This window comes from Ruditapes philippinarum, unplaced genomic scaffold, assembly GCF_026571515.1.
Source record: "Ruditapes philippinarum isolate M1 unplaced genomic scaffold, ASM2657151v2 ctg1439_1_1_1_1, whole genome shotgun sequence".
NCBI lineage: Eukaryota > Metazoa > Mollusca > Bivalvia > Venerida > Veneridae > Ruditapes > Ruditapes philippinarum.
This window is the reverse complement of record NW_026862107.1, coordinates 124,129-149,804: the sequence shown is the minus strand read 5'-3', so window position 1 is coordinate 149,804 and position 25,676 is coordinate 124,129. Positions and strand designations below refer to the sequence as shown.

Below are 25,676 nucleotides of genomic sequence, written 5' to 3'. Positions count from 1 at the left end.
GTCGAAATGCTTAATGATAATCCGTAATCCATGCAGAAGAAAGTCGAAAAATCATGAAAACAGTACAGTATTAAAATATCGAGGCGTAAATTTTGTCTACATTGAATAACACAACGTCGGCTAATGCAATGGCTTGTGAAAATCAGTGGTTTGAACTGTATTTACTTATGAAATCAAAAAAGTATCAGATTTTATAGATAAATTTAATGAAGTGCACTAAGCGAATATATTTCCCAATAAAATGCATAGAAATTTGAATTAAAATATTTTGATATTTAGTTAAGTACTTTAAAAGGTAAATTTCTCTCGTGTTGTCATAACTTTTAAACTTTAAATCTGTTTTCTCGCTGAGAGCCAACAAACTCTGTCGAAAGTAAAATATAGAAAAAATATAATATAACATTCAGTTCTGATATGAAAACGAAGTACTAGTAATAAACTATTTAGATCTACATTCAGAGAAAAAAAGATAACGTTCAATAAAATGACTTTTCGGTTGGAATGTTTATATATCATCATTGATGTATAAACTTGTTGTATCTGGTAAAAATCTGACAAAATCTATTTTATATAATTTATACAAAATTGTTGTCTGTTTTTTTTATTTATCATGTGCATTTTTGTATATCTAATTGAAGATAGCTGATTTCAAATTTTCAAAAATTGTCCGACAAAATTTGTCCGCTCTGCGAATTCATTCATTAAATGAAGGTACACGTATCCAGTATATGTTACACTAGAAAACACCAGCTAATGCTTGAAATAATTCGCATAGGATAGATAGACAAACAAACAAACAAACAAACAAACAAACAAACACACAAACACACAAACAAACAAACAAACAGACATACAGACAGACAGACAGACAGACAGACAGACAGACAGACAGACAAAATATTTTATTCACGTTAACACTACAGTTTTTTGTCATACATTTTACATATGTACACACATATACACAAAAAAAATACATTTTTTCACCATAAATAAATAAATTTCGTTGAGGATGAATCAACAAAATTTACAATAGGGACATTTGGTAGTGAAAAATTTAACAATATTATTTTGCATGGAAAAGCATCGTAGTATTTTATAAAGTGTGGTTTTAGAATAAGGGTGAGAATACACGAACATGTATCAAAATGTATTTCTCCGTTTAGCAGAGGAAAATGGAAAGAAAATTCCTAACCAGCTAGTCTGCTAGTATTATAGATTCCAGTTACTAAGTACATGTTAAGTATATATAATGGTGTGAACATCAACACGATAAACCCACGTACTGCTGATATCTCGGCTGGGCGGACACCTCAACATGTAACATTTATATCACCATAAATGCTATAACAAGTACCTTTTCCGCCTTATAAGTGTGTTTATCCAAATAAATACTATATAAAATCCTCAAGCGTTATTCATTAAAATGGCTAAATACGAGTATTGTAACTTCTTGTTGATGAAAATGAGAATAAAATAATGTATTTTGTGTACATGTATTCATTTTAATTGATAATATCCTCTAAGCATCTTTAACAGACATATCAATCATTAAATCTGGACAAAGCCATTCATTAATTTTAGGGGACAATCTCAAAATTTATAGTATCCGCGCAGTCTGATCAGGATCCATGCTGTTCGCTATCAGTTTCTCTACTTGTAAAAGAGTTGGTAAGCGAACAGCATGGATCCTGATCAGACTGCGCGGATGCGCAGGCTGGTCTGGATCCATGCTGGTCGCAAACCCATTATGTTGGTTTTGTCGTGACGCGGCTCATCTATATAGCTTAGATTGAGTTTCTGGAAACTGCAGTAGCAAGATACCAAAACTAAAGTGTTTGAGAAATAAAAATGAGGCATAATAGGCCTTTAACATGTGTCGTATGCATATAAAACTTGAATATTAATGTAAAAACAACAAGAAAAAAGGTGAAAATAAAGATATTAGACTCAACCCTTGTGGACACACTATGTCTGTGTCACATTATCTATTCGTACTGTTTTGCATCATTTACAAAAAACTGTGGATAAAACAAGCAACAAAAATATTACGTCGATTAAACTATTGCATCAAAAAGAAGAATACGTACAGTTAAGTAATTAATGTTTTTGTCACAAAACTTAGGTTGTTTTACATATCATTATGTCAACTCATATAAAAACTTGGCCCGATATATGTTTGCAGCTCACCTTAAGGCGAGCGTTCTTCTTTGACAGTGTGAGGTGAATTGTTAATAAAGCACGAAAAAAAAACGTGCATTTTGACATAGATTTTATACGATGGATAAGTTGCGCTAAAACTTAAAATGCAATGCGCAATATGCTTAAGGTACAACGGTTATGCACCGTCATGAAAGTGGTTGCAATGTTCCAAATTTAAGATTTAGGTTTTTCTTTGATGTAATCTTGAAATTTCATCAGCCTGATATCCCACGTATCAAAAGATGCTTTGAATTAAAACGAGATCAGTAAGTAATAAATTTCAAACATATACTTATCAACAAAACAAACTGAAAAAGTATACAACTCACTAGTCTACAATCCGTTGATTTTGCTTACGAGTTATTTGGAACAGTTCGTTCACTTACAAAAATCTGAAAAAGAACACATTAAAATGAATTTGTATACCTTTTCTTTGTATTCAATTTGTATACGATTGAAAAAAATCAGGTGTTTAATGTTATAAATATGGTCGACCGTCCGTCTGTCCGTCAGTCTGTATGCTATTTCGTGTCCGCTCTGTATCTTGAACCGATGCAAGGAAATACTATTTGGCAGAAATGTTAATGATAATGAGAAGATGTATAGAACGTAGAACTGGACCTTCTCTTATTATAATGGACCGCACCCCTTGATAAAGACTTATAAAGCAAAGCATCTGTAAGTGTACATGTGGAAAACTTCAAAGCCCATAGCTTAGATATTTGGCTTTTTATAAATCTTCTCCGCTGAGATATCATTGCAAAGAGAATAGGTATTTTGGCATGTAGCATCAACTTGTGGTCTTCTACAAAAGTTATATAAAGTATGCCCTTATGGTCATTATTGCCCGAGAGTCAAAATTTACCTAGCACCGGAGTTCACTTATTTCATATATTATGCTTTCTTGTGTGAAATTAAAATGGTCAGAGCTTAGGTATTTTGCATATAGCATTGCCTAGAAGAGTTTTACAAAATTATATAAATCATGCCACTGGACTAAAAAAACGGCCCAACCGTTTTTTGTGGGTGGGTTCATATATTTTGTGTAGCCGTATGTAGTAAACTTATCTTTAAAGTATTTTTTTCTAAACAATAATGCTTAGAGCATAGATATTTTGTTTGTGGTATGGTATTCTGCAAAAGTTACATAGATTATGACCCTGAGGCCAAATTTAAACCCATTATGTCACATTATATATATAGGCTCATATATAGGAAAACACATTTTATCTTTCTTGTTGTTAGAGCCTAGCGGACTTCTACTGGAATTACATGATTCATGCACCGTAGGTAAAAATGACCCCGCCCTTAGGGTCACCTATTATCACCGGGATCATTTATATAGACCAGATTCATGAATCGGTCTTTCACAAATTGAAATTTTATTTTGATTACTCTAATAAATTTGCATTTGGACATTTATCGACCCACTTTTGCGGTGCCTTTGTTATTTTTTTTTCTTCAAGAATAGTTACCCATAATGTTCCTGATGATATGATATAATTATGCATGGTAAAATGTTATAGAAAATTTCCATACAAAGTTAAGCATGAAAGGTGTAATAATTGTTAGGTATGCCTATACTCTTATTTGTAAAACTCATTTTGATTTATTTATAACAGGTAAAAGTTGCAAAGTTAATATTAATGTCTTGCAGCATGTTAACTTGTAATTGACTGGCAAAAATCTACACAAAATTCTCATTTGAACGAAGGCGTTGTCGCAAAACTCCTGCCGTAAAAACGTCCGCGTGAAAACACAAATGTATGTCGTAAAATGAGTTTTGTTTTGTTTGTATTAGAAGTTGACCGTGTATTGAATTGTGTGAGATATCCTTTCTCTTCTATTAGAACAGTATACATGTATCTAATAATTCAAATCTGAATCATTTTAAACTTCGAAACAGTTCTTTAATTGCTCTTAGACGTATGCATTCCTGCTGAAAATTTTGAAACGTTGAAAGTACTGGAGTCGCATTTGACTCTATTTAAAAATTGATACCATAAATACTGTAAAGTTTTATTATTTTCTGTCATTTCTTAATCAATCTAATCTAATATTCTCAAAAGAGAAAATCAGGAGATTTGGCATAATGGACATAGACTGGACAATTATTAGAATTCCGCTTCTATAATCAGCAGACAACGTACATGATAGCATTGTGCAGTGCATATAAGGACACTTTATTCGTAGAAACATGCTTGACTTTTAAACTTTGACAACCTATTGCTATTCGATTTATTTCCGGTTTCGTTGACAGTACATGCATGTATAGTACACATTACATGAAATAGGTTTATAGTATGTTTGTAATCAATGTTGTTTTATAAACATTTTTACCTTTCCCTAAAAATAGTGTTCATACCAAATGTGTCCACGTTGACCGGCACACAACCTGTATCTGCATCAACACGCGGTTCACATGTGTCCCCAGGTGACCATTAACCATGTTTTATGAGGACAATAATCGTAAGTAATTTATAAAAGTGAAAATTTATTAACCTCGGATTATAGTGCAGGTGTGGTTTGTATGTTAGACAGAACACATTTTCAATTTCAGGACGATATATGTTTTTTCCATACCCGTTTTCACGTTACTGTATATCGAATGTACGTTAAGGTTTTACGTCAAAACGCCCTGTATATTAACGTCAAATAAAACGTTTGTAAATAGCAAAAATGGAGCTAAATAGGACCGTAGTTATTGTTGATTGACAGTTTTTGAAGCGTTTGCTTACAGTTTCGACAGAAATGTTTAGCAATGTAATATGTTGGTTAACAAAGTATAACGTAATAATTTTGCAGACGACTTTAATGTTTGTGAAAAGTTGTTGTAGTATTTTAATAGAAACGCATATTAAAGCTAGGAAACAGAAAAGGTTGCATGAGATTTGGCATGGCATTTTTAACATCAATGGTTCAAGATATTATTAGTTGTATTATGTTTATTGACCTTTACTGAAAAACAATTTCTTTATCTGGAAATATAGTTCTTATAAAAAAATCAACTTCTTGACTTTGTGTATGTTTTTTTAGGAAGAATAAAGAAATATATCACACCAAAAGCGTCAGCGCTTTTTTCTTGCTAAAAGCGTGCCACCGATTCATTGCTAAGACTTAGCTAAACCTTTTTTTGTTATATAAAAATACACTTTGTAAACTTAAATAAATGAGGGTTGATGTGCTATTTAATTCATCATGCGAGTATTTTCACTTTTCGTGACTTAAAACTTGCAAAAAATTGTATGGCAATAGAAACAATTAGACACATGATTGATATTGTTTAACAAGTTGTAATTTACTACCACTTTCCCGCTTCTCATATACGTCTGCTTCAATAGATTACGTAATAATTCCGTAATTATTGCAATAAATCTCTTTCCAGTTTGTTTACTGTCAAACAAGCAAAAAACATAAAAGTATACAGCAGAAAATTGTTTATCCAAACATATGAAGAAAGTTTTTTTTACTCTAAAAAGCTTCTTATGGTTTTGAGCGCGATTTAAACTGTTATAAGGAACGACATACCGGATACCGGTGCCTGGGGCCAAGACATACCTATGGACAAATTATAAAACAGTTTGCTAAGATGTTTGTGTGACAGGGCTATTCATTTAATCAGTGGCCACAAGTTGGAAAGTCATCAACCGCTATGTATAAGCCTAATAAGACTAGAAAGTAATGGGATATGCCAAATAACTCGGTTTAAAATTTGGAAAATAGCCATTTTTACTCATTTACAAACCTATGTATTAAATTTTAATCTGAAATATTCTATTTTGTTTTTAATTTCTTTATTTTAATAAAACAAAGCATTAACAATTTGTTCACATGAGAAATATAACTGATTCTCACTTTTTGTTTGCTTGTTGCCTCTAAGAAAACCAGGAATTGAAATAATAAAACAGTAGTAATGAATTACCAAACATTCAAAGCTATTCCAAAAAGGTCATCTTTGAAGAAACAAAAGCAGACGACGTAACGTTCTGTAGAAACATGGCTAATCACTTAAGATGAAAAGATTTTGTTAAAATTACAATGATTGATAGGTACAATAATCAGTATAAATAACCTACAAACAAAGATTTATAGGCAGCTTATTATCTTAATTCACTCTCATCCATTTCTGCTCAATTTACTCGATTAAATGTCAACATTTTTCCATCATGCATCGAGCGCAGAAACTCAAAAAATCACATTTCTCTGGTTAATCAAGCAATTCGTGACATTTCACATCCCACATTCTGTAATCTTAAAATTAATTGAATTTTGTGTTATTCTTCATGACTGTAATTAATAAAGTAATTTACTCACGTATTTGTAAAGTGGGTGTGTATACTATAAGTTTGTTAGTCATATTATAGTAAAGTTACTTACGATGTGCTAATAAACTTGTCACAATTTACTTGTTGATCCCGTTAGGGCCATCGCGACACACACAACTCGAAACAACGAAAACACGAAAATATGATGGTGAATGAAAAGTCGAAATAACGAAACTTCGATGAAGAAAAGTCGTAGGAACGATAAGTCGCAAGTACGATTGTGAAAAGCCAAAATAGCTTTACCATGATGGTGAAAGCTCGATATAAGTTCGTGTTTTCACCTTCGTTTTTTTTTTGACTTTCACCTTCGGTGTGTCGTTGGTGGGTTATTTCGACATTTAATGAAAGTAAGTTGGTGTAAACACGAAATTATATCGAGTTTTCAACATCGTGGTTTCGTTATTTCGACTTTTTCCATCGTATTTTCGTTGTTTCGAGTTATGTGTGTGTCGCGATGCCCCTAACGGGACACCGTAGAGGATGGACCCGTTTATGTACAGAGGAACCAATAAAGAACAGGACAGCATTTGAAGTTTAAGGCAACAGACATTTTAGATAAAGCGCGAGAAACTGTAATATGTCACTTGTTAACTTTTTGTCTTGATCATATAATCTATGGATACATTTTGGGAAGAAAGTTCAAACTTCAATGCTTTTCTATGGTGGGCCTGCTGATGAGCATAATATTTTTCTTCTCAGGAAGAAGAAAAAAATAAAAATTTACGGAACGAGTCTTTGGTCAAACAGCCACAGTAGCTGTAAAGGAAATGAGAACATGCCATGTATAGCATTGTTGTGATAGTTGTGTGACTGGCTGATCGCAGTCGTAACTTTACTGCCATTTCCGTCATTCTTCGTTAAATAATTATTGGTTAAAGCTACAGATCGATTATTTTGAAATTGAAGTGTATGGCTGAGATTCTAAATATATATACATTATTGTTGCTAGTGTTGTTTCTGTTGTTAAGTAAAACTGTTTTGAGTGATGTTGATTAATGTACATGCATTTTGAGAAAGAACATGGACATTTATTGGACATGACGTGCTTGTAGGAGATATATATGTGTAATAATGTTAAATATGAAGTGCATTTATTTGCAGAATCATGTAGAAGGATTTAGATTGTGAGGCGGCCAGTTGTTGCACCTAAGAAAGCGAGCCATTTTGTACTTAATGTGCTTCTTTAGGTTGTTATTCAAGAATGAACAATAAGAAAAAATTAAAATTCATTGTGATTACGAGTCATGGATTACTCAGAACCATGGTGTCAGTTCGACCTTGACCTTAACCTTATAGTAAGGTCGAAGGTAGAATATTAAACATAGCTTTTCACATAGAAATATTTATAAAAAAAAAAAAACGTTTACAATAATCTAAACTTGAACTCATCAAATCTATTTAATCGCAACTCATTTTTTAATGATTTTTTTTTTATTTTATATAACTAATGTGAAAAATGAAACAAACAAAAAAAACACTATTAGGTTTGGAAATGTGAATATGTTCAAGTAAACGAGAGAAAAAGAATCAAATAAATGTTAGGCCAATTCACATTTATTATCATGGACTTAAAACAGAAATGTGTTTTGACGTGCACGTTTTTTCTGTCTTTATTCCAAATCAGCATCTATCAGCATTCACAGAAGATATAAATGTCATCAAAGATTAGTGAAACCAAGTTTTCCAAGACGATGTCAAAATTTCAATTTGAAAAAAGAAAATGAAGGAAAAACTGTTTTTTGTCAGTTCAAAAAAATAGTATACAGCATACGAAGAATTTGCAGAACTTTGTTTTTAATCCGTGGATATAACTACTTGAAGTGTCGTTACATCCAGAACATAACTGAACATAGAACTATCTATAAATAATCAACACTTTCTTTGTCTTTATTTAAGTACTAATAATATTTCTAAACATTTTGATAAGAACGTCCTTATGTTGAGAGAATGCTAATAAAGATAATCAAATGTCCGTCCTGCCTTGACCATTCAACACTCCCTAAACCTTGATAAATGTACATGTTGTGGGATGGACAGTCCTAAATGACGGACTATGATGATCACTTACGTTTACTGACTGTTTTAACCAAATATAAATGTAGCCTGTCATTTTTGCTTTTAATTTATTTCCAGCGTATATATATTGTACACATTGTCCGTAATGCATGTTGTAAGGTGTCCAAATTCGCCCAAATCTTGTTTTACGTCCAAAATCTAAGCGTCTTTTCATCACAAACCGGAGTTTGTTTACAATAAGTGTGTTATACATAAACTCTTTCCTTAAGCAATGTTATAATGTTTTAACTACTTTGATATTTTTTTCAGTGAAAGAAGATATTGCTCTTTTGATTTAACTGGAATAATATTTGTCCTGCCGCTACTTTTCTAATTGTTTTGTTGTTGTTGTTGTTGATGATGACTGGTGGTGGTGGTGCTACGACTGATTAACGATGATGATAATGACGGTGAATAAAAATTACGATCTCGATGATAACGATGATGACGATGATGATGGTGATGATACTGATGTCAACATTGTTTTTGCTTTTGTTGTTAGTAATATGATGAATTTGTCGAACCGTTTTTTGAAAGAGTGCGATTTTCATTTATTTTGTTTATTTATATTACTGACTTTGCATTTCATCAAATTAATGGTTAGCAAAAAAAAGCAAACTTATGCTTTCAAACAAGATGACGCAGTTTGTGTCGAGAAAGTGTTTGCTTTACTTTCTTAATAAACAGTAACATATTCCATAATTATTAATAAATACGAGTACATTCCGATTAAATGACCCCATTACAAATGTATATTAAATAAATGCATAAATTGTTGCCACTTTTTTATTTGATAACGTGAGTAGTGCCGGTGTAAGAAGACATTATAATTATATAATAAATATTATTTTCCTACAGACTATATACAAATATGAAGTCGGATTCATACAAAAATATTCTCTATACAATGTAGACAGTAAACTTTGAACTGTTATAACACGACACGCCTTGTGTTTACACATATAATGTCCCTTATAGACTTCCGTAGATTTTGAAAATATCTGGAAAAAGTGATCCCTCGGAAGCATTAAAATCAGCAAAATCACACGGAAATTGCAGACTCGGTTTGATTGAGTCTGTACATGAGGGATAATGAAAAAATGCAACATCCCTCACGCCCACTAGCACCGACTTGAGCGGTACTCAATTTCCAACACCTTAAAGTGCTGGAATCAATGATTCCAAAGGGCCAGATAAATATATCAAATCATCATACTCAAATGATTTCTACATTTATCCCTTACAGAAGGAACATAGGCCTAGTGGTAAATGTGATAGACAGTCTGTCTCTCAAACCAGGGATCGTGGGTTCGAGTATGACCTTGCTTTCTGCTATGGCATCAGTAGAACCTACTGGTTAGTTCCAGGAATGTAAGCATTCCTCATTACTTAGCTTGGATACATATGTATACCGACAAGTTGCCTAACGAACAGGAGATCGACCTTGAAATGGAATAGTCTGGTTCCCTGTCTGCATTTACCGTAGTGTAAGGGGAAGGAACTCTAGACTAAGCCGGGAATATAAAAGTTTAAACTTCGGCTAAGCAAAATATGGTGCGGTGCAAAAATGGCATTAAGATATCTTTACATGTGTGTCGAACAGCTCATCTAAAACCTTACTCCTTTCTAGTTGTTTAGAGTGTTGACCTGTATTAAGTTTGTCAAAATGACACAACACTTTATCAAATACTGTGTCTAATTTATCACATCTGAATAAAGCCTCGTACAATCATGTAGCATTTTCTTTTCAGCAAAATAAACAAGATTCTCTGCTCAACGACTGATCCTTTTATCTGGACGCTTGTTGGTTTAGTTTAATAAGACTTTATTTGTCTGATAGACGAATGATTCACCCAGGAAATACCATGTACTCACATTTTATTTGGCAACTGAACTATACATGCGATTTCGTAATATATTTTACTTAATACACATTTGATAAGCCTTGATTTAGATTCATTTTTATCTAAAGTTCTAGTACAAACGTAATTTAATTGGGATAGAATGTTAGCGAACTACATGTAAAATGCTTAGTGTTTTGTTGCTGTATTTGTTATGATGGTTTTTGACTTGTTGAATATTTTTTGTTGATAAAAACTTCTTCATGAGATATAAATACCCCGAAGATAGAAAGACTAAAAGTACAAATGTTAAGTTCGACCCTGAATAAGGGACAAAACTCTTGCATATTTATAGCAAGGTGTATATGGAGTTGTCTCTCATTACCTTATTCAGTTTTATACAGTTTTGAATAGTCTTGCTTTTTTTTCTAAATAATTTTGTTTGTTCACGTTGAAATATATTGTTTAAATTTAGCGGAACAAAACTCGTTTTTGTTTGTCTTTATATAGAAACAATGATCGTATTTTAAGAAACATTACGTTTGAAATCCTAGTGCTAAAATAAAAAATATGAGGTAAAATTTTAGTCTCAATGAATAGTGCCCTCTTGTCACACGGAAATATGTGATATGCAGCAGCATCAAAATCATCAGTGTCATCATCAGCACCAACAATGACATCATTATCAACTGTCTTCGTTGCTGTTACTATCAACATCTTTGAAAGGCGATACATTTCAACTTATGTCACCGTCTTCTCTTGCATTAGCCACAAAACAACAATATCCAATATGCGCGTACACCACAACCAACATTTTTTTTCTCTTTTTTTTTCTTTTTGAAAAAGTTCATTTGTCATTTCATGCAAACTACTAAAAATCAGTTGTGTCCTGGTGGACGGTATACATCTGACTTCATAAATAGCTTACGTTTAGTTTGAGCTGTATACGTACGTGGTGGGACGGTGAGATACGTCCACTTTCGAAAAACGGTATATTGTCTGAAATTATAAAGCTCACGCCAAATAACAAAATAAGAACCATTATTATTGTTATCCTTTAATTTTCAGACTACAGAAAATGACCCCTTATAATATTCAAATCAGTTAATTAAATGCCAAGTACACACTGACCATTACAAAAAACAAAAACAAGCAAACAGAAATGAAAGAACGTTTTTGCCTGAAGTCCTACTGGTAATTATAAAGTTCGCAGTTATGGCCTGAGTATATGTAGTGGTGGTCGTATTTGTACTCGTAGAAGTCTTTGTAGTGGTAATCGTCGTACAATTGTTATCGTAGCCTTAACGCTGTGGTCATGGTTGTTATCGGAGTAGTTGTGGTTGTAGTCGTATAAGTCGTAGTACAAGTATCCATCCAGTAAGTTGTAGTTGTAAAAGTAATAGTGGTAGATTAGAACACACGTGGTCTTTTAAGTAGATAATGACATGTAGTCGTAAATTTCGAGAAAATCGTGACCGAAGTCGTAACCGTAGTTGTTGTGTAGTCCTAAAAGTCGTGGTCGTGATCGTTGTCGTTACCGTGAATGTCGACGAAGTCTTTGAAGTCGTCAGGATCGGGGTAGTCGTCGTAGATAACGGCTTGTAGTCGTTTTTAATCGTAGTCTTCGCAGTAGCAGTTGAAGTCGGTTCTGTAGATGTCGACGTCATGTCGACGTCATTATAAATTCGTAGTAGTGGTCATTGTCGTTGCCACTGTTACCTGTGTAGTCATTGTACTCGTGTTCCTGGTTGATGCCGATGTCTTAGCTATGCTCGTAGTCGTAGTTTCTTTAGTCGTCGTTGCTGTTCTTGTAGCCATTAGTTGATGAAGTCATGTTCGTGGTCGAAATCGTCGTTGTCTACGTGGGTTAGCCTTATTGTAGTCGTGCAAGTCATAGTGATTTTTGTCGACGGCGAAGTCGTAAAATCTGTTGTGGCAGACGTTTTCATAGTCGTAAAATTGTCGTCGTAGTCGAAGTAACGGTCGAAGTGTTGTTAGTTACGTAAAATGAAATGGCAAAGTTGTAGCCTTAGTTTTAATCAAAATCTTGGTAATAGCCTGGAAGAAAAAGTGATGACGATCTCTTGCAAAATGAGCTAGCTATTTAAGGCGATATGCAGTTAACGGTAAGCTGTAGTCGGTGTAAGCTGTAAACGGCGTTATGTACAGTCCATGTACGCAGCTTGCGTATATGTCGTAAGCTGTATGCTACGAAGACGGTGGTGATATTTAAACTTCTTGAATTCTCGGGTTCATCTTTATGAATTCACAATTGCAACTTCATGAATTCAAGATATCAACATACAGAACTCCGGATTTCAACTTCATGACGTCAATATTTCAACTTCATGAATTCAAGATTTCAATTTCACGAAGTCACGATTTCAACTTCGTAAAGATAAAATCTTAAATTCATAAAGTTGAAATCGTGAAGTTCACGAAGCTAAAATTGTTAAGTTAAAATCGTGAATTCAACGAAGTGGAATTCGTAAAGTTGAAGTCGTGAATTCATGAAGATGAAATCGGGAATGTATGAAGTTGAAATGTCCCCACCGGTCTTTCGTAGTTTACGGTGGACAGGAATCCGCAGCAGTTACTTCCTCTGCTCATCATAGTATCATTAATAATACTTTGGTCACTATTAATCGACATACTAACAACAATCAAAACAACAACAACAACATCATCATCATCATCATAATTTTCTTTCTAATTAATTTCCTCATTTTCTACTTTCAACTTTTTTTATATATCTTTTAAGATCATCGGCTGCAGCGACGGACATTATTGCGAGCAAACATAAATGCATAAAAAATTATTAACATGTTAAACATTCAAGTAGAACACTCTAATTCACGGTGGCACAAAGGTGACATGTGTGCGTTTTTATTTATCTCGTGCGCACGAGATACTACGTCGTGGCCACGAGTTACTTAGTCGTGGCCACGAGATAGCTAAGTCGTGGCCACGAGATACTATGTCGTGGCCACGAGTTACTGAGTCGTGGCAACAATATAGCTAAGTCGTGACCACGAGATAATATGTCGTGGCCACGAGTTATTAAGTCGTGGCCACGAGTTACTAAGTCGTGGCCACGAGATAGTTAAGTCGTGCGCACGAGATAAAAAACCAATCAGATTACATTATTTATATGATTTTTTGCGTTTTTATTTATCTCGTGCATGATCGTGCGCACGAGATACTACGTCGTGGCCACGAGTTTCTAAGTTGTGGACACGAGATAGCTAAGTCATGGCCACGAGTTCCTAAGTCGTGGCCACGAGATAGCGAAGTCGTGGCCACGAGATACTATGACGTGGCCACGAGATACTATGTCGTGGCCACGAGTTACTAAGTCGAGGGAACGAGATAGCTAAGTCGTGTGCACGAGATAATTAACCAATAAAAATACACTATACGACATAGTATCTCGTGGCCACGACTTAGCTATCTCGTGGCCATGACTTAGTAACTCGCAGCCACGACATAGTATCTCGTGCGCACGAGATAAATAAAAACACACATGTCACCTTTGTGCCACCGTACTAATTGACTGTATAAAAAGTTAATATAAAGGAATTTCCTTTTATCTGTATTGATGAAAAACAATTTCTGTAATATTCATATTGTAAAAAATGTTTGTATTTGTTGTTCTTATTACCACACGGAAACATTATCATTAGGAAACTATCTACTATAGATTTGATTTATGTTCAAACGAATACTGAACATCTTTGTAAGTAGGTAAACCGCAACAAAACAACAAAATATTTCACAAATATCTTAAGATTTCTATTTATTCACCATAACATAAACATAGATTGTACAGCATGTGATGTATGGTGAATGTTTTCACTGAAGTGCAGACTGGTATCAAAACAAGATTTTTATTTTTGTATTCTTCTATGAAGCAGGATAAAAAAGCAATAAAGTTTGGATTAACGAAACGAAACTTTTGATGAAATTAACCCAATTTCTGTTATAGAGGCGTTTTGTTCGTCTGCTATTATTATAAGACGCTGATGTACACAAAAAGATGATGAAATGTAGTTAACGTAAAAATGTATGATATCTTATCACGTCAGTTGTTATCGGCGGTTACTTCAAAGCGAACTTCTCGCTTAAAGGCATGCTTCAATCATTGTTTTGGTTGATAAATATTGCACTGAGTACATCATAACAATCTTGTTATTTTGTTTCGTGAAAGCGGCTCTGCGCATGCGTAATCAGCTCATGAATAATGCATTATTTAAGGAGAACTAAATAAAATAGTACGTGTGATGCGCGCTGACAGCTTTATTTCTATAGTTACTAATGAACAGTGTTGACTTTTTATTTGAAACAAAAAAATGATTTCGCAAAAATATGTTTTAATTGTTGTGGTACTTTTATGTATAAGTGAGGTAGCTAAGTGCATATTGGTAGACTGCCCTCATATAAGACATACACATGTTAGAAACAGAAGATTTGCATCTTGCATGAGGAATATACATGGAATTGTCCGATTTTTGTGCTCCATTCGAAATCAAGGTAGGTGCCATGGCTCAATTTTATTTTTTTATAAGTAATATTAAAAGGGATATAGTTACAAAATGCACTATTACGAACAGATCCTTTTGTTTCAAAACATATATCATTTCCTATAACACAATTAGAAATTATATGTACAGTCATTTACTATTTTTATCCGAATATATGAATATATCAAAAATCATATATTTATATTATAACTGGACACACGTTGCAAAAATAAAAATTAAGTCCATTTAAATTTTTATTTTAAGTTATTGAAGATCCTGTATGTTGTAATTAAGGATGTAACAACATGTAAAAAAGTATATATGTATATAATCATTCTTCTTAAACAATTTCCAAACATCCAAGAATGTTAAATATGTGATGCAAATGATCATGCGCATTAAAAGTAATCATTAAAATCTATGGACTGATTTCTTATTGAAAAAATTGGTTTTCTAATTTTCTCCATTTATTTACATGAAATGTAAATTCAGTAATATCTTTTCAAACATGCTTTTTTGAACGCATAATATTGATAAATCTTTTGAGTATTGGATTTATGTTATATAATCATAAAAATATTGAGTTAAAGGATCTTTAATTTCTATAAATATTTTTTTTTTTTCGGGTTAAAAGATTATGAGAATGGTGACTTTCAAATAGAAACGTATAGCATTTAAGAATATGGAGAAAAAAAGCAACATAAATAAAATATTTTTCAACAAGCATTGCGTATATTTGAGGGGGCGGAGAGGGATAGTTTGCCAAAATTACGTACACATATAACTACTTTATAATAGTAAATATAACTACTTTATAATAGTAAATATAACTACTTTATAATAGTAATAATACTAATCAATGAAATAGCATCAACATTGCTATATGTTCTACACAAGAATGTCCGACCTGCATTTAAATGTTTATGTCCTAGGAGTAAGTCTAAAAACTACTTTAATATGCATACATTCAGCAATGAAGTTCATTACTTTTAACATTGACTTACTTTATTTTCGGTTACGTCAAAACTAATTCACATTTAGCTTAAAGACCAAAGGTTTCCGTATCAAACAACGATAGGTTTGATACCATTTGGTCATTTGAAATATTAAAAAGGTTAAAAATCTCATATGATATTTATTATTAATATGAACGTTCAAGAAAATTCATGCAATATTACAAAACTAAAAGACTTAGATACAATTAAAAGGTCCTTTGCGTGTATTAATGTGCATTTGCTTAATTTGTATGCGTTTTAAACTTTTCATCCTGTGTGTATGCATATTTAACGTTAATTTTCAGCCTTAAATATTTATCATTCTGTATTCTGGATATATGCAAATAAAACTTTCATAAACCGAAACAGAAACTCATAAAATAAACTGCCCAAAAATGAAGGCTCGTGAATCAACCGAGAGCAAAAATAGCGCGCGCTTATCCTGTCATATTGGTGATTTAGTTTCTATCATGATAACATCTTTAACCGCATGTAGTGCGGAGTCAAGGGTTTGTTGTTATTTTTGTTGTCAGTCATTTGATGACAGTCTTATTTCTGACATTTGTGTGATTAATCCCGGAAATTTAAACAAACGAGATAAGAATCTTTTCAAGCCTCGAGCTGTTTTTGAGAACTAACTTGAGACTTACCGGAAATTTTGAAAGTAAACATCATTTATATTTTAAGTTATAAAGAGTTGTATTGCCCTAAATAAATGGTTGATTGCATATATAACACAAACCGCAAATAACCGTTATATTGTATATAACCATTTAAATACGGCCATATAATCCGTCAATAATATTTATAATGAAATTAAAGTACAGCAAACTTCCTTGCTAACATGTAATTCTGTTGTTCTTAATGCTTCTAAGATTTTCAAGATTTTTTTTATATATTTTAGCGGTAATTTATGATTGTTTTTTCTTTTCCTTTTTTCTTCTTCTGGATAGTATTAAAGCTGCGAAATGAAATACTCAACCTTGAGAAAAATACTTGCAAATTGTAGTTTAAAAATAAAGGCAAATGCAATGCAAATATTTGAAATTTTATGCGGGTATACTAGCTGCATCGTAACTTACTATTGTAGAATGTCTTAAAAGCTGTGTAAGGCCACATGTGTCACAAATCACATTCGTCACAATTGTGAAGAATGAGATCACATTCGTCACAAATTTTGTGATGCATGTGATCCAATGTTTTAGACAATCACATTCGTCACGAGTTTAAAATCACAAATGTCACAAATTTGAGATAAATATTGTTTTCTTCAATGCTTTTCACTGAGTCACAAACGTCACAAATTTTTAGGACTGAAATCAATTATTGGAACTAAAACTACAGACATTTTTATCCCCTCCCCCGCTGATGAAATCGGGAGTGATGGGACTGTTTTAGCGTGTTCGTCCGCCTGTCAGTCCAGATTTAGTTTCCGCACTATCCGGCCATTGATTAGTTATTATACACTGTATATGGAATCATTTCGTTTCCACGCTATTTTTCAGCAACTTCTGGATGGATATCGATGCTGCAACTTTGTAGGAACCTTCATTCACAAACCAGTTGCACATATAACCAGCATATCTCCATTTCTTTTTAAAAACAGACTTATTGCCCCTTGTTGTTGTTGTTATTTATAAAACACTGTATATAGAACTATTGCTTTTCTGCGCTCTAGGAATTTCAACGAAATTTAGTTTAATATAAAGAGGAGATGCGCATCTCGAAAAATCTCGACGGGACACTAAAGGATTTGGTCCGACTTGAGGGTACGGTCGCTTATATGGGCTTTCCGGCGGCGACTTTAGATAAACACATAAACAAACAAACAAGATGTGCATATCATCATCATCATCATCATCATCAGTATTTCCCGTTTGGCCGTTTAATACAGAGTTATGATCCATAATTTATTATCATTTATTGTTCATAGAAAAGCATTAATTCAACCCTATTCTTCAACAAATCTGCTGAATAATTTAAACAAAACTATGTGGGTACATCTAATACCAAGCGGAGATGTGTATATTGACGGCACTTACCCGAAGTTAAGACCCCTGGTTGCTTAATATTCAGTCAGATAACTTAAGTATTTCATGTCTTCAAATGTTAAATATATCTAATTTTAATTGTGTGGGAACCTTCAATACAAAAAGGGCATGTGCATTATCGCCGTGACCTTGAGTGATATGGGCCCTGATAATTTATGCTTTAACCGACTATTTCCCCGGAGTCTTTATTCGAAATGTATCCTGCAATTGTTTAATTTTCAATCAGTATATGATGCTGTCGGCGGTAAACATTAATTCAGCGAATTTGCTTGCAAGATATTTGAATGACCTCGTGTAATTATAGCTTCGCAAGACCAATCATATTCTACAAGAAATGTTAAGTTTTCTTTAAGTTTATTTATTCAACTTCCTTCATGATTCTCATTTAACCCTTTCCTTTATAGATATTACTGGTAAAATAACTATATGAACCGCGCCATATTGAACCCTAGATGAGCCGTCAGTACTAAAGAACTCTGATATAATATAGGAATAACGCATGTTTCTTTTTTCGTGTTAAAATATCTGTAGAAACCCAAGGGATTAGTTGGTACCCGACCCAACGTATCCCGAGGGTTTCAGCAGTTGTTATGACACGGAACAAATCATTCGTTAACGCTATTCTAGCATAAAGCATGCATAAATCTAACACAATCCATACACAATCAAGCAACATCACTGATTTTCCTCGGATTGCACGGGAACGTCAGCGTTGTATGTGACCGTGACGTCATTTCCGTTTTAGTTAAGCAGCGTCCGGGCCACAATGTATTGACGCTGTGCCACGGAAAACGTATATCAAAAAGGTGTTTTAACAGCGCATGAGCGCTAGAATCTCCTTGTTAAAAGACCTTTTTGGTCCTGTTAAAACACCCCGAAATCATGGTTATAACGGCAGTTTTATGCTAGAATATAAAGTAATGAATAACAACATGGATTCCAAGAAGACTAAAAGCAAACTCACATTGCACAATACTAGCCGCAATTATAATACTGCTAATAAAGTTCACGAATTTTCATTGGTTTAGAGGCGGGATATATTTATAGGTTATTACAGAGGTCTGATGTGCCTTTATTCGATTTTGGCCCACTAAAAGAGCCCGAGGGCTAATACCGATCTTGTAGACCCATATCGCATTAAGGCACACCAGACCTGTTCTATAACCTTTTTATTGCATGTGCTCATTTATGTTTTGGTTTTCATTATAGAATTAAAAAAATCGTTTGAAAACATTGTTACGACAAACTGTGGATTTGTCGTGTCTTCGGTTTTTCTTTTTTTTCTAATCTTCGCGGCGAAGAAACGAAACAAAAAAGACACGGCGTAAATCAGCAACAAAGTGTTTTATTGAAACCGTGTGGACATATAACACAATTCGTAATGTTTGATTATGCGTCCTTTTCAATATTTTGAATTGCTACACGATAATATTACATTACATTACAACTTACATGCTATCCTACTTGATATGTTTAATAACGTTCTGTACTATACAGTCGCGCAACAACATTCTGTATTACACAACACTTTTCAGCATTTAACTACAAAATAATTATTTATCACGTTTGAAGTCGCGGGAGTGGAATAAAGCCATTACATATTTTCCATATTACACTAGTGTAATATCGTTTTGACGTGCTCTTCATGTATACTGAAGGAAATAAAATATCTATCTACGTTAGCGGACGTTGCTTAATTTTACCGCGCTTATAAGGGAAAATAACGACAAGTTTTCGCTTTTTCGGCGGCAAAAGTTTACCTGTGATAAAAAGAATATTACATTCGTGTCTTTTAACATTGAATTTATTAAACTCGTTGAATAAAATAATAAAATGCTCGGCAGAGCCTCGCAATTTATTATTTTATCAAACTCGTTTAATAAATTCAATATGAAAAGACACTCATGTAATATCCTATATTTATTTGATGCTAACTAATGAAATACTGTTCTATCAATGAAATATATTCATATTATATCAGTCACAGTGTGGTGATATAGATTTGGGTGATATAAGCCACGCCCACTCTGCGTACGTATTTATAAGTCTGGATTCCCTAAACATGCATTAAAAATAACTGTTTAATTTCATTCTAAATGACATATTTCTCGATTCAAATGTCCGTAATTTTGTAAGATTGTTGACAATGAGACCGCAAAAAGAAATATAAATAAATAAGGATTATTTTGCTTGCAGCGTTAACGTTTGCCGTCATATTGTTTACGCGCGCGTAGTCTCCGCGCTTCAGTAGTAAACGGTCTAAAAGCACTTTTCAAAAGGCACATAAAATAAAAAGAAAATGTGTTTGCTTTTCGTGAATATGAACTATATCTCACATCGAAGTGAGAAAATGTTCATATTTTCACTCGCGCTACGCGCTCGTGATACATATTTCATTTTTTTTCTCACTTCTCAGTGAAATATATTTCATATTCACTCAAAACAAACAAATATCCTCTATAAAATTCACTAAACACCGTCGTTTGAAACTATCTAATCATAAAAGGCGAAAAAAGCTAAGACGCGTCGAAACGATAAAGCGGCCCCGCCACAAAGACACGATCTGTTTAAACGAATTAACTATATTATTATTACTAGTGGAATAGATATGGAAAGTTCCATAGAGCGTCTGCAAGCAATTGGCACAGACTTGCAAAATCGTCTCAGGAAAGAATGTTCCTAGATGTCAAAATGTCATACTCTTTAATTGAACCAAGATTCCTGAAAGTCTGCGGAAGTCAAAAGTCTGTCAGACCAAAAAAGGTTCATTGATGTCAAAAGGTCATAATCTCTAATTAGATATCCTGAAAGTCAACGGGGGTCTCAGCTACTTCCCAAACAATCATATATGGTCTCATTGGTGTAAATATGGTCATAATTTGTACTGAAACTAAGATTAAGTCTGTGAGATTCCTTTAGACTGTCGCTGTATGGTGGGAAGAAATTTGAGGGTTCACAGAGGTAAAAGATCACTTCCAGTTGAAGTCTGATACTATGCCGTGCATTGTCACCAAAATTTTTTGAAGGTTTCGAGAACGTAAGACGACTTGATAGCAATACCATTACGACAATGCGACAGTTCTATGAAGACAATACAATGCCGACGATACGATATTGCAACAAGTTAGTACGATGGCGATAATGCAATGGTGTTGAAAAGATATTGGTATCGTGATGTCGACATCACAATATCGATTTATTGCATTGTCGCCCTTGTACTATCGCACTGATATAACCACGATTGTCCTTATGATATTCCGTGTATCACATATTGAAAAATAAACTTGTGACATTTGTGATTCGCCTGTTTAAAAATTCTCAATTTTGCTTGTGACGTTTGTGATTGGCATTTTTACCCGATTTTGGTCAATCACATTCGTCACAAAAGTCATTTGTGACGAATGTGATCACATTCGTCACAAATTCATAAAAACTTGTGACGAATGTGATTTGTGACACATGTGGCCTAACAAAGCTGCATGCATCCAGATAAGATAAAATAATTCAAGAAAATTAAACTTGAGAATGTAATAAGATTTTAAGAGAAGTAAAATAATTCAAGATGTCTGATTTTGCAGTATTTACATGTATCATCATATTTCTAGTGCGTTACTAACGTAGTTAGGGCTATTTTTTGCATATTTTGAACTTATTTTGGTAATTTACGTGGACTGTAAGCGCCGTTTACAATTTGTGAATTACCCTTCCCTTTTTCTTTTCTTTTTTGTTATTGATGTTGTTATTGTTGTTGTCGTCGTCGTCGTTCTTGTTGTTGTTACTTCATAATTTTTTTTTTTAAATAAATTTTTAAACTTTTAAGAAAATAAGCATAACTATGGAGACATGCTGCTATGTTGCTTTAATATTACTTAAAATATATGAGCCGCGTCACGACAAAACCAACATAATGGGTTTAAGACCAGCATGGATCCAGACCAGCCTGCTCATCCGCGCAGTCTGATCAGGATCCATGCTGTTCGCTTACAAACCCTATAGTAAGTAGAGAAACTGATAGCGAACAGCATGGATCCTGATCAGACTGCGCGGATGCGCAGGCTGGTCTGGATCCATGCTGGTCGCAAACGCACTATGTTGGTTTTGTCATGACGCGGCTCATATCAGTATCTCAATATAGGTCTGAAGGAAAACATATATTTTCAGGTGGACATGTTCGTCGATTATCCCAACCTGAGATTCAGCGACATTTATATTGTGAGTGCTGTGCTACAAGATGCGACCGGCAAGAACTCCTGAGCCTATGCTAAATCATAAACAATTTGACCAGCCCTTATGCTCGAACTTCATACCGTCTTACGTGTCACACAGTTACAATGTTACCATTGGAGTTATTCTGGACCTTTACAACATCTGCATCCTGATGTAATCTTAAAAAGTCATTTCTGGTTTATACTTGTGTAATATTGATTTTGAATACCTGTATTACATATCAAGACCTAATTTAACTTAAACCTTTCTAAGACGATGAGTGTGACGTCAGTATATATCTCATTACTTAGAACTTTAAAGCCTAAGGGCGTATCTCTATTCCTGCAAACTAATAACTACTATAAGGGCGATTTGCGAGAATTAGAACGGCGGAATATAAATTTCTAATCTTAATACTTAATGGTAATGATGTTGTTTTGCTGCACTAATTGACATTTAAAGATCAAATTATCATTGCATTGCAGCAACTTTGCTTTAATGATATTTCATCTTGTTTGTGTTGTCCCTTGCATAAACAAATGTTGACAAAATCAGTTTAGACGGACTATTATTAGTTCATAAATAGCTATCGAATTTAGATTTGTTTCCGTTTCCTTGCTATTTTTTCTCTTGCAAAAGTGTATTTTGTTCAACAAAGGAGAAGAAACACCAGTTAAACCCGTAGTAAAATCCCACTCTACAGTATTTTATTTGCTATTCATATATTAGCAATGAATACTCTGTGTGCAAAACATTATATCCTCTGGATAACGGTCACCTGCACACAAAGACTACAACACCTATCTCGAAACAGACAGGGTTTTTTTGGGCAGAGTATGTCAATTTAAGGTTGTCGATCAATTAATTTGGTACAGAAGAAAATAAATAAGAAAAAACGTAAGATCTGTAAGGGCATATATTAAATCTGTTTTAGTGCTACATTAAAAGTGCTCCAAACTAATTCTGTGATAAATAAAATATGAAGGCCCCCGCTGAATCTTTATGTTACTTCATGAAGTAGTTCTTTGACAGTACTTTTGTTGTTATTTATAAGTCTACTTGACAATAACTGATCCTAGTTTATAACTGTTAATAAAACATGAAGAAAAAAAGTAATTTGAATAAAAGGAAATCCAAAACTTGCGTAATTGTTTTTATTTGACAACGATTGTACCAAGCATGGTAATTCACAGAGTTCGTTTATTTCCGGATCTTTTCGTATGTGTCCGGTTATATCTTATATACTTTGTGTATGTGTGTGTGTGGGGGGGGGGGGGGGGGAAGAAAAAAAAGAAGCATCATTTAAGAACGTTAAAAAGGTTAAATTGAAAGTGTTACAAGTTTGGTTTGATTGAATCTGTTCATGGTCGGTACTGAAAAATGCAAGCTACCATCTACGCCCCAAATATCGACTTTAACAGAATTTAACACGGATTGGTAATATTTTGAATATAATAAGAAACCAAGCGCTGTCTAACCCAAAGAATACGATGTCTGTGCCTACTGTTGCACTTTTTGCAAAATTTTACCTGTAGAAATAAAAATGTCTTGATATCTTTAAATGTTTACCATCGTAAAGTTAATTGCTTTTTCTTCTTCTGACTTATTACGGATGCCAGCACTATTAAGTGTTGAGAATTGAGTACCGCTCAAGCTGGTGCTAGGGGGCGTGAGGGATGTTGCACTCATTCATTATCCCTCATGCACAGACTCAACCAAACCGAGTCTGCAATTTTCATGTAATTTTGTTGTGATTACTGCTTCCGAAGGATCACTTTGTTTCTAGATTTATATACTTAACAGACATCTTACCAGTTTTTAAATATTTGAAACTATACCGTAAGATGTGTCAAATTTTACAGTTTTACCCACAAACAAAAACAGTTTGTTTTTTTAAAAAAAAGGAGGGGGGGTCAAGGAAACGAGACGATAACGTAAATGGGGGAGCCGCCACGGGTATTGTCCAGCAATACAACTCCTCATGGTAAAAGAGAATATTCACCAATGGCTGGAAACATTTAAAAACATTTTTCTTATTTGACACTTGTTAAGTTTTATGTAGCACCAACACAGTGAGGTCATACTTTCTAGCTTTACTGGCGGAGGAAGACCTCCGGTGCCACTCCGTGCGTTATTTCAGACAAGAAGCTAAAAAGAACACTGATTTTTGAAAGCAACTAGATAGTTCCTTACAGAAAAAATAATACCCTGGAGGGGGAAAAATTGTTTCAGAAAAAAAAACCCGTGCGCATTTAACTTTACCATTCGAATTTAACAGCAAAAGTTTTGCGACAAACGGTTTTTAAAAACTAGCGGAAGTGGCATTTACCCCTTACGACATTTAACGGGGGCCCGCACGAGTTATGTATTTTAAACATTTAGTAATTTAAATTTTTTTACCATAGCTGACCCCTCCACATTACGAGTTAACTAACACCATGGTATTTGCATAAATATGCGCGGGGGTTAATTTTCATATAATTTTTTGTCGATTAATGGCACGCCGTATACTGGAGTTCAATTGATAACCTGTCAACTTCCATCCATCACCGCGAGAAACAAACAACGTTAGGTATTGTTTGTATAACTATATAAAGTAATAATGATTTGCTTGGTCAGCGAATTAATTCTAGATAACGTAAATATCTATCATCTGTTAGTATGATATTATATGAGCCCCGTCATGACAAAACCAACATAATGCGTTTGCGACCAGCATGGATCCAGACCAGCCTGCGCATCCGCGCAGTCTGATCAGGATCGATGCTGTTCGCTTACAAACCCTATAACAAGTAGTGAAACTGATAGCGAACAGCATGGATCCTGATCAGCCTGCGCGGATGCGCAGGCTGGTCTGGATCCATGCTGGTCGCAAACCCATTATGTTGGTTTTGTCGTGACACGGCTCATATGGCTTTGCGAATATTGTTGAATCGAGTCTAGGTCCGGCGAAAGTGATATAGCATTTCCAGGTTTTTTAAGTGAATTTTAGAATTACCGTGATATTATTTGACAAGCACTCAAAGACTTTGTTAAGAAAAATACCCATAAAAATTCATCTAATTTGAAAAATAAAGAGAATTAGGCTATATTGCAAGTATTAAGATATTTACTTATATAAAATTACAATGAATCGAGCTGGGTTTTTTACCATATCTAATTAGCTACCGTGACCGTTAAAATGATGAATTGTTACCTTGATTTGTTTGATAACCATTGTTCTTCGGTTGACCTAATATTAAATTTTAATCATGAAAACAGTATGCGTAAATCATCTTTGGCTATCAAATGAAATGATAATAATAATGATGATGATGTTTTTGTTGTTGCTGTTGTTGTTGTTGATGATGATGATGATGATTATTATTATTATGATAATGATGATGACGACGACAATGATGTTGTTGTTTTTGTTGTTGATGATGATGACGAAGATCCTCTTCTGAATTAGGAATATATTTAGGTAAAGAAAACTGCCATCAAT

General features: G+C 33.8%; 1 long non-coding RNA gene across 1 annotated transcript; it reads left to right on the top strand.

The window, feature by feature from the left end:
* The first annotated feature begins 14,241 nt into the window (after positions 1-14,241).
* LOC132717956 (uncharacterized) lies at positions 14,242-23,335 on the top strand. Its single transcript, XR_009624013.1, has 2 exons — positions 14,242-14,950; positions 22,148-23,335. It is a non-coding gene; the product is annotated as an uncharacterized LOC132717956 (long non-coding RNA).
* The last annotated feature ends 2,341 nt before the right edge of the window (positions 23,336-25,676 follow it).